Genomic DNA, 18,164 nt, shown 5'->3' on the forward strand with positions numbered 1-18,164 from the left:
CTCGCAATTTGGTGGAGCAAACCATCCGGATCTGGAAATGAGTTCTGATGCCTGGACCGGTCTGGTGGAGCCCTGCAATATAGTCCACAGAGGGTGTCACACATCATTGTTGTCTGCTACATCATTTACAACCTGGTGCTGCAACAGGGAGAGGAGCTGGCTGAGGAGGAGAAGCAGGAGCAGGTCTCCTCCAATGAGGAGGACATTGACAGCGATGAGGGTGGGGAGGTCCTTGAAGGTGACAATGATGGGGGTGAGGCCCTTGCACTGGCCAGCTAAGGCAGGCATGCTCAGGAGGCCCTTACAGCTGCTAGATTTGTGGAGGATGATGACGACATGCAGTGAGGAGACACCATAGATCCTCACATCGCATCTATGAATGTTTGACTCCAATCTGGCATATGGCAATGCTCATACCCACTGCAATAATGCTCCTGTCATGGAGACGCAGTGAAGGCCCTAATAGTGGCTCGATTGCAGGAGGATGATGACAACATGCAGTGAGGACACTCCATAAATCTTCACATAGCCTCTGAGAATTTCTGACTCCTGTCTGGCCGAGGGCAGCTCGCTTGCCCTCCATGATCAGGGTTGTATCATAGAGTCACAGCCATGAAACTTTAAAAACATCTGATCCTTTGCCTTCAACACCTGAGCCCTTCAGGATCACAGCGTCACTGGTCACAAATGCTGAAGAGAGGGGGGCCAGCCCCACCTTAAAGGTGTTGAGAGCACACAAAAAGAATGACGGTACTTCATGACGCCTGCCCATGACATTCTGGCAGCAATGACAAGCACCGTCGAGGTGCAGGCATCAGTAATGTGCCCAGCAAGTGTGAGGCTGGACCATCACTTTGGCCTGAAGGTCGCACAAAGCACAGGGAAGAGGCCCTGGACCTGCCTTAATTTTGTGCAGAAAGGTTTCACATCTAAGTGACATGAACACCATCAGAACAAGGAGCCATAGGCAGGGAGATATTTTTGGGAGTTTCTTGAAAATAGTGAACAGTATGTACAAGTGATTAACACCTTTTCCCAGGCTGTGCAACTTGTCAGCTGTGGCTCAGTTCATAGCACCCTCACCTTTGAGTCAGAAGGTTGTGGGTCCATGTCCCACTCCAGGACTTTGAACAAAAAAAAAAGCCAAGAACTGTGAATGCACTTGAAAGAGTTACATCTTATAACCTTGCCACTACGTCTTGTCCAGAAGAAAAGGCAGTAAAAACTGGGAAATAAGAATACTGGTCCGAACTGGTCTTTTATACCTTAAAATGGAACACAACAGTGAAAACAGGGAAATAAGAGTACTGGTCTGAACTGTTTTCTCCTACTGGGTGGCGCTCCCAAGCCATTCACAGCGGAGGTGGAGGCAGCCTGACTGCTACACCCTGCCTGTGATGAACTTGGCAGGCATCTTCTGGAGGGCCGAGACCTGGAGGGCCCCAGCCTGCTTTCGGGGTCCTGCTGTGTGGCAGTGGCACCCTCCTCGGCCTGTGGAGCTGGAGCTGCTGAGGCCACAGGAAGTGGGGATTCGGATGGGCCAGACACTCCCGGAGTCACCTGGACTTTTTTATTTATTTATTCATTCACGGGATGTGGGCTTCACTGGCTGGGCCAGCATTTATTGCCCATCCCTAGTTGCCCTTGAGAAGGTGGATGTAAGCTGCCTTCTTGAACTGTTGCAGTCCATGTGGTGTAGGTATACTCACAGTGCTGTTAGAGGGGGAGCAAGCTCCAGGGTTTTGACCCAGCGACAGTGAAGGAACGGCAATATATTTCCAAGTCAGGATGGTGAGTGACTTGGAGGGGAACTTCCAGGTGGTGGTGTTCCCATCTATCTGCTGCCCTTGTCCTTCTAGATGGTAGTGGTCATGGGTTTGGAAGGTGCTGTCAAAGGAGCCTTGGTGAATTCCTGCAGTGCATCTTGTAGATGGTACAAACTGCTGCCACTGTGCTTCAGTGGTGGAGGGAGTGAATGATTGTGGATGGGGTGCCAATCAAGCAGGCTGCTTAGTCCTGGATGGTGTCAAGCTTCTTGAGTGTTGCAGGAGCTGTACTCATCCAGGAAAGTGGGGAGTATGCCATCACATTCCTGACTTGTACCTTGTAGATGGTGGACAGGCTTTGGGGAGTCAGGAGGTGTACTCATCACACGATTCCTAGCCTCTGACCTGCTCTTGTAGCCACAGTATTATATGGCTAGGATGTTGAAAGTGGGGGGATTCAGTGATGGTAATGCCATTGAACATCAAGAGGCGATGGTTGGATTCTCTTTTGTTGTAGAGGGTCATTGCCTGACACTTCTGTGGCATGAATGTTACTTGCCACTTGTTAGCCCAAGCCTGGATATTATCTAGGTCTTGCTGCATTTGGACATGGACTGCATCAGTATCTGAGGAGTCATGAATGGTGCTGAACATTGTGCAATCATCAGCGAACATCCCCACTTCTGACCTTATGATGAAAAGAAGGTCATTGATGAAGCAGCTGAAGATGGATGGGTCCCAGACATTCCCCTGAGGGACTCCTGCAGTGATGTCCTGGAGCTGAGATGATTAACCTCCAACAATCACAACCATCTTCCTGTGCTAGGTATGACTCCAACCAGTGGAGAGTTTTTCCCCTAATTCCTGAGGGCATTTAAGAGTCAATCACATTGCTGTGGGTCTGGAATCACATCCAGACCAGGTAAGGACAACAGATTTTCTTCCCTAAAGGGCATTAGTGAACCAGATGGGTTTTTACAACAATTAACAATGGTTCCATCATCACCATTAGACTTTTAATTGGCAGGATTCAAACCCAGGTCACCAGAGCATTACCCTGGGTCTTTGGATTAATAGTCCGGCAACAATACCACTACGCCATCGTCTCCCCTATGAATGGATGGCCCCGGGGGATGCACCTGCTGATCCCCCTCCCTATGGGTGTCCAAGGGCTCCTGGCTAACTCCTTGAGGAGGAGGGGTAGCTAGGGTGAGATTGAGCTGCCCCACACCCCCCTCGTGTACACACTGTTGGAGGCCAACTATGGCATCAGCGATGGAGTCCAGCCCACGCAGCAGTGTAGGAGCGACATCCTGGATGAAGGCCTCCATGGCAGCTGCCATCCTACCAGAGTTGATCTCAGTGCATTGACATGTTGGCGCTATCACCTCAGACCGAAGGCGGATGGAGTCCTCCATCGTGCCTTGCAATCTGAGGAGTGCAGCGGACATCCCTCCCTGATGTTCCCGAGTTTGCCTTTGCAGCTCCAGCAACTGTGACATGACCAAGTCCAGAGGCTCATCATCTGACTCAGACTCAGCAAATTTCTGGCCTCCAGCAGTCCTCCGAGTGCCGGGGACCTGGGAAGTCGAGAATGATTCCAGGGATGAGACACTTCAGTTATGAGGAAAGATTGGAGAAGTTGGGACTCTTTTCCTTGGAGAGGAGAAGGCTAAGAAGAGACTTGATAGAAGTTTTCAAAATCATGAGGGATCTGGAAAGAGTAGATAGGGAGAAACTATTCCCGCTCGTAAATGAACCGAGAACCAGAGGGCACAATTTTAAAGTGGTTTTTCAAAAGAAGCAAATGCGAGGTGAGACAAAACTTTTTCACACAGCAAGCAGTTAGGGTTTGGAATACACTGCCTGGAAGTGTGGTTGAGGCAGGCTCAATTGAGGCATTCAAGCGGGCATTGGATGATTTTTAAAATAGAAACAATGTGCAGGGTTACAGGGAAAAGGCAGGAGATTGGCACTAAGTTAAAGTGCTCAGAGAGCCGGTACAGACACAATGGGCCAAATGGCCTCCTTCTACACTGTAATAATTCTGTGATTCTGTGAAGTCCCTGCTGCCACCTGCTGCGGATCGGACAGTGCGATGTTCTCACCAGACTGTGATCCCAAGGCTACTCTAAAGCTAGGTCCCACCGAGGTGCGTGTTTCTGCGCTGGTGGAGGCTGTGGGTGAGCACTGTAATGGGACTTCAAGGAGGGTGCTTCCAAATTCGTCTTCAGAGGTTTCTTCGGGGCTTGATTTGAGGTGTAGGTCGCGGAGTCCTACGGTTGTTTCCCAGATGTGGCTGTGGAAACAAGGGGAGACGATTAATGCATGGCAGCGGCCTATGAAAGAGGACACATCACTCACAACATGGTCGCCTGATGAATGGGACTCACCATCAGCACAGGAACGGCCCAGATCCTCGCTGGCCAGGGGATGGCTCTGTTTTCAAAGTCCATGAGGGCCCTGATTTCCAGCATTCCTCCACCGGATCTGCGACCTCTCCTTCTTGTTGTGTGCCAGCTTGTCCTGCATGAATAGAGATGGAGAGAGTGTAGGCAGGACATCTGCCAGGACAGATGTTAAGTATGTCTGCCACGTGTGGGTGGTGAGTGGTCCATGGATGGGATGAGGATAATGAAGGTGAGCATGAGAGTGTGAATAGTGATGTCCCTTGAACTGGCAGTGAGTGAGGGCCCTGTGGATGTGTGATGGGTTTGCGAGTGTGTGAGTTGAGAGTGATGAGAAGAGTGACTCACCCTGGCAGAACAGAGGACATCATTAACCCTCTTGTGGCACTGGGTGGCTGTCCTCTTTTGAAGAGCATTGGCGCCTACTGCCGCTGCCGCCACCTCCCAAGCTCGATTAGTGTGGCTGCTGCCCATCCTAGAGTCAGACTGGGGGTAGAGGACATCACGGCGAGCCTCCACAATAGCCAAAAGGCACTCGAGGGACCCGTCATTAAACCTGGGGGCTGCGGTCTTCCTGCCTTTCATGGACACCTTCCCTGCAATAGTCCTGGGCTGGAAGCACTGACATGTTTCACGCATGGCTGGACTTTAAATATGGCGCCCGGAGTGATGAGGTGGTGAGATGATGGTGTGGTGGGCAAATGAGATCCCGCCCGCCATGGAAACGGCGTGTTTCCCAGGAATGCATAATTAATGTGGCGGGTGTGGGATGATACAGTGTGAAAAGCCGCCATTGCGGCTGACGGGTAAATTGTCATTTTACCCGCCCACTACCGCACTTAGTGCAAATCTGGGACGATTCCACCCTCTGTAAGAAGAGCAAAGTACCATTAGTAACATGGACCAAATTTAATGGAATAGATCTGTTTAATATAAGTGTTTGGTTTATTAACAATTAATCTAGTCTCAGGATCGCATTATGTGGATCTCTCTCATAGATTTAGAATTTAGCCCTTTAATGAGTCGTGTGTACAAGCACTTATTTGCCGCATAGATGTGGGCAGAACACAGAGGCCACAACATACGCCTCCGATTATATTATTTTCTGGTCTCTGTTGCCATAAATATCCTTATTTATATTGCTTGTTCATAATGCCAATATGCTTTGCTTTCGTTTCCTACAGGGTTTTGGCACAATAAACTCAAGTTTTGAATCATTGAAATGGGTCTTTTACTGCTCGATCTTTCAATGTGTTTCAGTGTTAGTGCTGCTGTGATATGATATTTGACATGTGAAAGACCCAAAACTGTCTCTGTCTGTCTTGATTCAGGACCCATCATGAACTTTCCTTTTAATCTAGCGTACTAATGTGCTGTGTCACCAAGCCTCCGTAAAAGGATATTTTAACAAAATATGGTGACGCATAAACTCACTGATCTGACTGTGAGGGATAGACGCCATTATCACATGAGATTTAAAAAGCCAATGGGTATGAATGCATGCACAATGGAGAATGCAGTGCCTTCTGACCTTATTACCTTCCAGCGCTGACTAAAACCTCCCAGTACAGCTTCAAAATCCTGTAGGAATCATTGGTAATAGGAATGGAAAGCTCAATTGCTGCAAAAACATTAAGCTTTTAATTCTGCTTATTTGCAATTTAAATATTATACGGTGTTCATTTGCAGAGAATAAGACACTTTAGGGGAGATTCCTGCCTTGCTGTGCTATTGATATCGTTAGAAATTAGTAAATGCGCAATGTTATGCACTTAACAGGCTCTGAAAACAATCTTGAAGCATTACAATAGAAATGGAAAATGCTGGCAAGCTCTCAGTGGGCCTGGCAGCATCTGTGAAGAGAGAGTTAATGTTTCAGGTCAATAGCCTTATGTCAGAACGGCACCTTGTTCCTTTGAAAGAAAATAATATCTATGGTAGCCCCACGCAAAATTAACAAATGAGTTATGAATTTTCTATTCTATCCTCAACCGTGCAAACCAGGCTTAATTCATGGATGAAATGTGGTACTGAGTAAGCCCAGATCTGCCACATGTAGGCATTATCCCTTACAATGTATTAACTCTCATGTATTAGCTAAGGAGAACAGTTATCTAGAGAGAGAGAGGCTCTGTGGTTTTGGTATAAAAATAACAGTTATCACAGTAAACATGGCACTGGCACTTTTATTATCTTTACAATGTGTTGAAAGTTCAAGGTTGGGGCCATTTATGAAGGAAAGCTGTTTAAAGAATATTGCTGAAAAAGAGACATGCTGTCAAAGCTTTTTGTCTTGCACTCATCAGGACAGATATGCAAGAATGCCAGTTGTTAAAGGGAACATGAGAAGAGAGTGCTGATTGTTTGGCAAGTGAGCTCTGATTGATAGTGGCGTTGCCATGGAGAATGCACCAGGGAACAGTTAACTGTCAAGCTTTTGAATTTAAACAAGAGAACCTGAGTGCCACTGACTGTTCCATAATATCGGAATCATTGGGCACAAAGCTTTATTTGTTTGTGAATAGGTCCATAAATGATGTGGTAACCATAGCCGGCGACCAGGAAAGTCTAACATTTTAAAAGGTTTACAAATTAAAATACTTTGAAAAGTAGCAGTTTTTTTTCCCCCAGGACAGAAAAGTAATAGGTTTTACTTGCTGAATAGTAAAAGAAAAATGATCAGGTAAGGCTCCAAGCATTAAAAAAAACGACTACAGCTGATAAAGTAGTTCATTCTCTGTGAAGGACTTTGGGATGTCCTGACATACTGAAAGATGCTGTATAAACACAAGTCTCTTTTCCTGAAATGTTTTACAACTGATTTGACTAGTCTCACATTGAATGTAGAACATCCCACCTGTAACAGCAGGGAATGGGGAGAACATGCAAGTGGTCGGCATACTGACTGTTTAAAGGTGATTACAATGTCACAGGTGAGTCAGTTTAAAACTTTTATTATAGGGTGAATGGACATGATAAATTCAGACTCATGGTTGAAATGGTTTCATTTTTGAATGAGCACAAATGATTCTTAAAACTTTTGAGTTAAAGGGCTAGAAATTGGATCAGGCCAGTTAGCAGCTATTTGGCTGCACACTCAGCAGGAGGCCCAGGTTCATGCAAGGCTAGCAACAATTAAGGCTATTTCTGCACCTCTTAAAGGGGAAGTGTATTCTGGCTGCGGTAGGCAGTGAAGGTGGCTGGGAGAGACTTTGCAAGTAGGAAGAAAGCTGAAAAATGGAGCAGATAGCTGGAGAGAGGGCTCCCTGGTTCTACAATGAAGCACTGGAGGCCTTAGTGTAGGAGGTAGAATGGAAGAGAGAGAGAGGTCACCTTTCCAAAGAGAACCTGGGGACCCTCCAGACAAACATTTTGATGGCCGTGGGAGAAGATAGCCATAGAGATCGGTGCAAGGGATTTGGCTCCGAGGACCAGGTTGCAAAATGTTTATTGCCCTGTCATGCGTGGTCAAGGTCAGTGAGTGCATTTTCAAATTCCATTTCCGCTACCTACACCACCATCCTTCCACCCTCCTCAATACAACACAGTCCCATCTCTAAGCTCAAGATATTGGGATTCAAACCTAATATTCATAAGCTCCGCCCCACCCTCAAACACTTAGCACTGCTGCAAGCCCCACATACACATCTCACAGGTTCCACATTCTGACAGCTATGACATGCACATCACTGCAATACATTGCAACACACAAACTGGTATTCTTCACTCTCTCTTGTAGGACAAGAAGGCACATGGCAGGAGGTGACAGCAACAAATCATGCACAGCTGGATTTCCTTATCTTATTGGAGGAGACAGTGCTCCACATTGTTGGCATGATTGTCATTGATGCTGTTGCAATAGATGTCGCTGAAGCCATCCAGGATGGTGGTGTGTTCCTTAACAAATCCCACTTCACCCACAAGCTGTGGATGGTATACGCTGGCACCTCTTTCTTTCCATATGTCCCCATTTCCCCCCCACACTGCACTGCCATAACTCCCGGAAAGTTCAGTAAAAAACCAAGGAACATTATGTCCCTGTGTTATGATTTGCCTATGCGAAGTTTACCTTTCTTTTAAGTTTCTATTCACTTCCTTTCTCTTTCATGTGTCCCCTACTTGTTTCGTTTCATTTCCATTCTTGCCTCTGCCATTCCCGTGAGATAATAGCACAATGTTTATTGGGAGGAGGTTTCGGAGCATGTGGACAGGGAACAGTAGAAGGGCTGGGGGTGGAATTGTGCTTAGTCCCCAACACCATGGTGTTTTCTCCATGGCATGCATGCTTTATTTTTGAACAGACTGGCCTACCTGCCTGTTGACACAGCCCAGGAGTAGGTAGGTTTCGGGGTGGTTGAGGGTAAAGGTCACAGCGGTGGGGTGAGTGCAGTGTGGTCAGGAGGGTTAGGCATTATTGCAAGGGTGGTCAAAGATCATGTGAAGTCAGGGATGGTGGTCAAAGTTGCAGGGGAAAGACCTGAGGGAGGTCAGCAGGAGGTTATGTAAAGATTGGAGAGGAGCCAGAGATGGAGTGGTGGTAGGGGAGTAGACAGTGATGTAGGAGTCAGGGAGATCATAAAGTTGGGGTGGGTGTTTAACAGGTTTGCTTGTTGGGAAAAGCCTTCGCACCCCCAGCCCACAAGCAGTGCCACATACGAGGTAAGCCTAAGCCCTGGGAAATACAGCCATCATGTGTTAGAATAGAAATCCAGTCAAAATAAAAGCATACAATTTCCTTGAAAGGTTTCAACAACCAACCAGACTCCTGAGGGAGGATTCATCACCAGCCCCTGTTTCACCTCTATTAAAACCAGGGGCAGGATTCTTCCCTCATTGGGCAGGCATGTCGGGCGGCCCAGTAAAGGCCACAAAACTGACCGCCCCCCTGCGATCGGGCTCTGACTGCGCTTTCACACTGGCTGGCCAAATAATGTAAAGGCCACCTGGGCTATTCGCCCACCCGCCAACCATAGGGTTGGATGGGCAGCAAAAAATTCTACTTAATTGCTTGCTTAAGGGCCTTAATAGGCCTTTTAATTGTCAGCGGGTGCGTTGCCCACTCTTGAGCATGCCCACCGACCAAAGAGTGCGCAATAACATCAGGACACTCGCCCAACATCACCGCGCACTATTCTGCTCCCGTTAGGGTTGGTCACGCGCACCCCCCACCCACCCCCCCCCCCCCCCCCCCCCCAAACAGGGTGAAACATTCTGCCCCAGACATGAGCAAGCTTGAGGCAGATTGGGTTCCTGTTTCAGATTTTTAATATTTTAGCTTCTAACCCAAGCCAAACCCACATCTCCAAGATTATTTTCCATTATTTGTGCCATTGCTGCAAAGAAGGAGTTTGGCCATTATGCTGATTATGTATTTCATGCAACTAACTCTGGGGAATGCAGGAGAATGAGGCTAATTAGATAGCTCTTTCAAAGAGCTGGCACAAGCATGATGGGCCAAATGGTCTCATTCTATGATTCTATGATTCTAACCGTGTTCCTTGCAGGCTCCAGTATGTACTATGTGAAATAGAAATTTCCACAATTGTCTTGCCATTTTAAATTTTGGATATTGTGGAAGGTTTGCAATGAGGCACAGAAGAGACAAGATAGTGGATGGCATCATGTGAGCTTTGGGAATAGACAGCAGCGTCTTCTGGTCCAATGACTTTCAATGTTTCGATGTCTGTCATGTTTCCCATGTGGGCCACCATTTTGAAGTTGCCCATGCGGGTGCACTAAATCTCATAAAAGTTGTTGAAATCTGTACTACAAATCTAAAATAATGTGGATTCTTTGTACAGATAATTATTCTGTACTGATTGAAACTGGAGAACCTCTCCTGTATATGAGGGCATTCTTTATTATTCATCTTTCCATTTGTTTAGTTGTTGCCAGACAATGTACTGTATATATTTTATAAATATTTTAAAACTTCCAACTCATTAGACCAAATCCTCTAGTGTTTAAATGTAGATTTCAGTCAGAGTTGCCTTAGGGTAGAACTTGGGTAGGAGTAAAACATAGGAATGGAATAGAATGAGGCTTTTTATGTATTCCTCCATGGATCCTGTTACAATGTGAAGATTTATCATTAAAGCTTTTTGCCTCTCTTAGTTACAACCCTGGTACCATACGGCAACCCTGGCACACTGCAGCAACCTAGATGTCATGCAGCAACCCTGGCATAAAGCCACAACCCTGCACCACGCAGCAACCTTGTGCCCTGTAGCAAGTTTGGTGCCCAGCAGCAACTCTGGGGCCCTACAACAACCCTAATACCCTGCAGCAACTCTGGCACCATGCAGAAACCCTGACATCCTGGCACCATGCAACAACCTTGATCTTTATCAAGGTTAGCTCTGTAGGGTGTCATTCTTAATAATCAGACCTACATTTTCTTGATGGTGCAATTGTTATTGGTGAGGCAATCTGTTCTTTTTCATAAAACTCTGTAAAGCTGCAGAATTGTTGCCAAAAGGTGAATTCTAACTGCTGCTAAAGTACTGAAGGGTAAGTAGCAAAAGCAATCAGTTAGGTAGCTATGTGTCACACTTGGCTTAGTGGCAGCACTCTGAATACTGAAGTAGGAAGGTTGTGGGTTCAAGTCCCACTCCTGCCACTATTCAGGATGTATGTAGTTAAAGGCTGCCTGGGTCATTAGATATACAGCTCAGTATGAGAGATAGTAGACATTTTCTTTACTGGACAAACCTATTGTGAGGCTTATTTATGGGAAACTTCTGCTAGGACATTGCCAGCCATGTATTTTGTGTCTGTTCCTGTGTTCCCCTCACTCTTGAACCCTCATGACAGAAGCCTTATCCCTGGCAGTTTAATCCATCTCATTTTGGGGTGTAACTTGCAAACCTTTGGGCATCACCTCACTTTTGGTCTACTGATTTTCATTCCAAGTGTTACTCTTGTCACTAGTCCTCTTCATTTTGTAATATTTCTACACATTATGCTTTTGTATATTCTACCTTTCCTCCTGACCCTCTCCTTTTATAATAGGACTTTGTTCAATTGTGATCTTAGTAGTCAGTCTGCTGTTCTTTTATATAATACTCCATTTCTCTTGATATACTGACTCAAGTTACCTAATTAAAGAACTGTAGTGCGCACCACAGAAACTCCTGAGCTTCATGCCCTGACTTCTGGCTGTATAAAAACATTAACATTTTGAAGAGTAGAAAGTTACTTTGCCCAGTGCTAAATATGGTAATAGGCTTCAGGCCATGATGTTGATTTATCTCCACCTTGAATCTTGAAGAATGAACTGTCTTTTATTCTTAACATTTTATTATTGTCCTGGGAAACAGATTCATGCCTCGGTTAAACTCTTACCGTAGCAATTCAAGGTTCTCCAGCCTCCTCCGCCTTTTACTTAAGCTTTTATTTCCACTGAGCAGAATTCTTTCACCTACACACCTAATAATTCATTCCCTTTACAGGCACAAAAAAAATAGATTCATCCTTTCATTTGCAGGTGCGTTTTGCTGTCACAATGTTCCTGTTGTCTCTGACAAATTTGACAAGCTGAAGATTATTCTTTATCCTATAGAATTAATGTTCAACTATTGCAAGGTTATCACTCTTCCCTTCTGTGGTTCTTTCTATTAATTATTTGAATTTTTCTTTCCATTCCATCCACTGTTTTCCAGGTATGTGTGATGCTTATTTGAGACCATTCACTTTCATTTGAATTGCAGCATATTTTCTGGTTTGAATTCTGATTATTCAGATTTCATTTGCTCGACATAGATAGGAAAATAATGTATAGTTGTGATGCCATGTCTAAAATGAGAACACAAGAAATAGCAGCAGGAAAAGACCATACAGCCCATAGAGTCTGTTCCATCATTCAATACTACTATGGCTACTCTTCGATCTCAACTCTCCTTGCCCGCTCAATTCCCATATCTCTTGATTCTCCTCATCTCAGTCCTAAATGTCCAAACCACTATTCGACTATGAGCCCTTGATCTAGAACCTCCAGCCAGGAGAAACAACATTTCAGCATCTAACCTTCTCAGAACCTTCATTGTTTGAATGTGATCACCTCGCATTCTTCAAACTCCAAAGAGTAAAGGTGCATTCTACTCAATTTCTCTTTTCACCTCAGAAACCAATCCAGTGAAACTTCATTGCAGCCACCACCCCACCTTGCCTTCTAAGGCAAGTATATCCTTCTTTGTACAAAAACTGTACATGATACTCCAGGATTGATCTCACCAAAGCCCTTTATAATTGCAGCAAGACTTTCTTACTCTTGTATTCCAATCCCCTTGCAATAAAGACCAATAATATATACCATTTGTCCTCTGAATTACTTGCCATACCTGCATGGTAACTTTCTATGTTTAATGTACAAGGGCATCCAAATCTCTCTGAACACCAACATTTAATAGTTTTGCACCATTTAAAAAAAAATTGATTTTCTATCCTCCCTATTAGTATGATCCTGTTAGGGACCGTTAACGTTTAAAAAAGAAATCTGAACACGCTGTAATTAACTGGCAGAACTATTTCATGGGGAGAATTTTCTCCCTGTCGGGGGGTTTGGGCGGGAGCCGCCTGCGATTGGCTGGGCACCAATTAAGGCCCGCCCAGTGTGACGCACACCCGGAAGCGCTGAGCACTCCCTGTGCGGGCGAGGGAAGTAGGCTGAGTCGGGGCCTGCGCTCTTTCGCGCGCTCCCTGAGGCAAAGAGCTGCCTCAGGGAGATTAGTTTGAGTTTCAAAAAATTTTAATAAAGAAAAAACAAATTTAGGACATGTCCCCCTCATGTGAAAGTGTCGCATGAGCTAGGACATGTCTATGAATTTTAATGAAAATCTTAATTTCATTTATGAATCATTCATGAAACTTCATCCCGCCCGTGGATGAGGTTTCATAAAAAATGCGATGGCCGGCTGGGCTCTTCGCCTGCCCGCCAACCTTAAGGTTGGACGGGCAGCTATGTCAAGTGGTTTAATTAGTTTTTAGATGGCTTTAATGGGCCTTTCACAGTTCGGTGAGTACATCACCGACTCCAGTGCGCGCCTGCCGAACTGAAAATCAGAATGACACGTGGTGACGTCAGGATGCACGCCCGACGTCCCCGCATGTCATTTTATGCATCGACGAGGGGGCCCCGCCAAGCTGAAGATTCTGGCCCATTTTTTGTTTAAAACAAAAACAAGCTTTCTTGTATATAAAGAGAAATTAAACAAAGTCAGCACCATTCCCTTAACACTACAGCTTGTAAAGACTTAGGCTGCAAACTCAGTTCTACTTTTTAATTATTTTTTTAATGTGGTGATGGTGACATGGTGGTAATGTCACTAGACTAGACTACAGAGGTCTAGGCTAATGCCCGGGAGACATGGGTTCAAATCCCACATAGGAGCCAGTGGAATTTAAATTCAATTAATAACATTTAGAATTGAAAGCTTCTCTCAGTAATGGTCACTATGAAACTCATTTATTATTGTAAAAACCCATCTGCTTCACTAATGCCCTTTAGGGAAGGAAATCTGCAATCCTTGCCTGGTCTGGCCTCCATGTAACTCCAGCCCCACAGCAATGTAGTTGAATCTGAAATGGCCTAGTGAGCCACTCAGTTGAAGGGCAATTACAATGGGCAATAAATGCTAGCTTTGCCAGTGATTCCCACATCCCATGAAAAAATTAGTAAAAATAAGCTTTCCCCTGCCCCCCAGCCGCCCAACCAAGAATTCCTCTATCTTACCAACCCAAAGGGCATATCACAGCTCCCTGGGATTCATTCTGATTTCTCTTCAGTGGTCCACCAAGGTACAAGATTGCATGGGAGTCCTTCCATTAGCTTTTGGCTAAGCAACCCTTCAATATCTTTATCGACCTCACAACTCTGGATCTCTGGATTCCACGCTTCAAGCACCATCCTCCCTGCAACTCCCGCACAATAGCTTAAAACATCAGAAATTCCCTTGGTTCCCAATAGCCCACTGCTATGTTTTCGAACTACAACCAAGCTGATTGCTTCAAGAACTCCAACTGCAACAAGATTGTTATGATCCTAGCTGAGGTTACCCCTGGATAAGCCTGATCCCAGAGAGGAACCCAACTTGATAGATCTTAACTTTTATTTGTTTGTTTAGATGCGTGGAGAGTAGCTACTGAACAAGGTCACAGGAGTCAGCTGATGAACTTTAACAAAAGAACAAAACATTTATTCAACAAGAAAAGATTAACTATATTACAATACTCCTTCACCCACAACTGTACCTTTACAAATATATATAGATTTGTAAGGATAACACAAGTTACAAAAGCTATCTTATACTCTAATGTTCACAGTAAGTGCACAGTCCATGTACCAATAGACACCCTGTGGTTAGACACACCACACTCTGAAGCCAAGTGACAGATGCCATCTCAGCTAGATGCTATGGATCTCTCCTCAACTCCCCCCGAGATGCTTGTCATACCATGTGCCAACCCATCTTTTACACGAGGGTTTCCAATCTCCAGTCTCCAAGACCTCACCTTGGGATCTTCTCCCAAATGCCTTCTCTCAGATGCCTTCTGCTAGGGTTCACCTCCAGGGTTTCAAACTCTCCTTCCGATGTTCCTCTTCCCTGGGTCGCCACACGCATTCAAGCTGTTTTCCACTCACTATCTCACTGACTCAGTGTTAACAACACACCACTGCTTCACATGCCCATAGCAAAGAGTTACAGACCTTCTGTTGTCTCTTTGGATCTCCTTGCCTCTTGAAAGCTGTTCTTGCTTTAAATCTGCTTTCTGCAGTGTTTATCTCTTTAAATCTGAAGCTTGGAGCCTTTCTTTCTGCTCCTCACTTTTAAGTTCACTTAACAGGACTTTTTCCAGGTTCCTGTCCTTCCTTTGGGACTCCCGTTCCACTCCCCTGGATTTTGGGGGTTTTTCTTTAGCTTGGGACTGGCTATCTGTCCCTCTAACTCAAGTCTCTCTCTGGCAGCTACTTTCAACAAAATTTAGCTTGGAGCTGGCCATCTGCCCCTCCTAGGCTGCTCCTGCCTAGCAGCTGTCTTCAAAACCTGCTGAACTCTAACAGTTTCCAAAACAAACTGCTGTCCCTAGCTTTTCTGTCTGTGTGTCAATGGGAGGGTCCTACCTCTCTGGACCCCTGTTGCTAGGCAACAGCCCAATTCTTCTACTTTTGATTGTTTAATTTAGCTGCAACAGTCATGAAAAACCTCATTAGAAATGCAGGCACCTTTTTAAAATGAAACTCCATTTGACCTTTCTTAATACACAGATACAGGAATACACATCAAACTTAAACTTTACAACTAAAACTCATTCCCAACACACACAAACACCAACATAACCTACTTAAGATATCTCTATTTCCTAACAAGGTTAACTGCCTCTCAATGAGTGTATTATTGTAGATTTCTTGCTTTAGCTTCCAGCCAAACAATTCTTTCGATCATTTTTCCCCTGACCAACTTTCTTTTTTTGCTGAATACCAGCTCCCCATTGCAGGCTGCGTCATGGACAATAGATCCAGCATTTATTCTACTTCAGGTTTTATCTCTCAACTGCCAAGGGGCTACAAGCTACCTGGGACCCAAAGCTGACACAACCTCATAGCTGCTTTTCCAACATCTTGCCTGCTGGCTATGCCTGGCTGAATTCAGAGAGATAACTCAAAACAAAAGATCTCACTAAGCTCCACCCATCTCCATGGCAATGTGACGCACATGACCTGTTCCCAGGTAGAAATGCAAATTAACTTCCTTTTAATTCCAAAGCATTCCTTAATTCTGGGAAGCCACACAAATAACTTATCCTTTTACTGGAATAACTGCAGAAGTCATGTCACCAGCTCTATAGCTAAATAAGCTGACCTGTTGTTTTATGATCTTACTTTTCTAGGTGTTAACCTCTTAAGTCAAAAGGCCCCAATCTTTTAAGTGTAATTAACTCCAAGCTTGTTTGAATGACATTTATTTCAGGGTTGCTTTTACTAATTTTATCCCCCTCCCCCATTTTCTTTGGTTAAAATTTTAATTCTTAAAACTAAAAACTATATTCTAAAACACATAAACCATGAACTAGATACTTGTCACACTGTCAAAGTGAATAGCCTCACAATTCTACACATTACACTCCATTTGCCAGCTTTTTCTTGCTCACTTAACTTGACTGTATCCCTGTGCAGACTCCTTAGACATAATTTTAACTGCCAGGGGGATGGGAAGTGTGGTGGGCTTGGGTGACAGCCAAAGTGTTAAAGCCTCGAAAAGTGGAGTCCAACATGAGCCTGCCCATTCTCAGTTTAACCCAAGTGGATTTACAGAAAAGTGGAAAAAACCCGTCGAGCTGTCAGATAAGTATTGTTGTACTAGGCCTTTAAGAGATATCAGCACAACATCACCTTGAAGAGAAATGTGCCATGTGATCTAGTCTTAGGCGAGAATCTTCAGGTCGGGGTGTGGGGGTGGGCCCCGCTCGCTGACGCATAAAATGGCGCGAGGTGACGTCAGGTGTGCACCTCATTCAGATCTTCAGTTCGGCCAGCGCGCTTCGGAGTCGGCTGCGCACCCGCCGAGCTGTCAAAGGCCTATTAAGGCTATTTAAATAGCAATTTAAATAATTAACATAGCTGCCCGTCCAACCTTAAGGTAGGCGGGCAGGCAAAGAGTCCAGACGGAGACGGCCTTCACATTTATCATGGAACCTCATCCACGGGCAGGATGAGGTTTCATGAAGGTTTTTAAACTTCAATAAAAAATTTTAATATAATTCATAGGCATGTCCCAGCTCATGTGACACTGTCACATGAGGGGACATGTCTTGAAACATTTTTTCTTTCTTCAATTTGATTTTTAAACATGTAAATAATCTGCCTGAGGTAGATCTGTGCCTCAGGGAGATTTCTGCGCTCTTTCGTGCGCATGTGTGAAAGGGTGCAGGCCACGAGTCAGCCTACTCCCCCCGCCCGCACAGGGAGTGCTCAGCCTTAATTGACCCGCCCACATAAAATGGCGGCGCGCAGCCGTGCCCGCTCCCACCCAGCACCCCCGACGAGGAGAAAATTCCCCCCTTAGTTTCACTTTAGACTTGAGCAGAGCACACATACAGCTCCGACATCTTCAAGCTTTATAAACATGTGTAACTGTTCTCATGTGCCAAGTGTGAATAAACGGACCCAAAACATGTTTACGCAATCCCTTACAAGCCTTGTGTCATATACAGCAAATAAGCTCAAGGTATTTCATCATTATAATGACACAACATGGTGCTCAGTGATTGCCAAACAGCCTGGCAGCAAGGTTAGGTACAGGTACAACATGGTGAAAAGCCTTAGAACGTGTTACATGACATGAGACTACCCTCAATGTTTTGGTCACACCGCACCAGAGTTGTACCATCAGATAGTGTTCAGAACGCAGCAGGTGACTGCGAAGAAAAGCTTTGAAGACACAGCACCAAGATCGTGCTCAAATATGCCTTGTGCTGAGATTGCAGTTCCACAAGTGTGACAGTGCATCGAGAGCACAGGGTTAGCGCAGTTGGGAAATGAGAGTGACCAGGGTGTGGGCTGCATCAATAGCAAGCAAGGGAGAGTTTTAAAAAGTCATAAAAGTCAGACCAGAGAAGTTTATGATTGTAACATGTGGCTTTGGGAGTTGCTGAACAATAAATTGACTAGAAAGCAAAGACGCCATTTACTCCGTGCTGCATTCCCACCACAACTCGTCTCATGGGCGGAGCCTATGAAAAGCGCACAAAAACAGCTACAGAGACACTCATCCCAGGTATTATTGGAGAAGGAAGGTCAAAGGGATATTGTCAGAAGGTCCACAAAAGTCCCTAGTTTGAATTGGGATGCAGCTGACCCATCTACTATCCGAATTCAGAATGTTTAAACAGCGTACAGAGCTATGGTTTCTTTATTCAGTTGTGTCTGAACCAGACAAGCAAGCCATTAAAATTCTCTCAGCAATTGGTAATGAAGGTCTACATAAGCTGGGCA

This window comes from Cetorhinus maximus, chromosome 18 (genome assembly GCF_964194155.1).
Source record: "Cetorhinus maximus chromosome 18, sCetMax3.hap1.1, whole genome shotgun sequence".
NCBI lineage: Eukaryota > Metazoa > Chordata > Chondrichthyes > Lamniformes > Cetorhinidae > Cetorhinus > Cetorhinus maximus.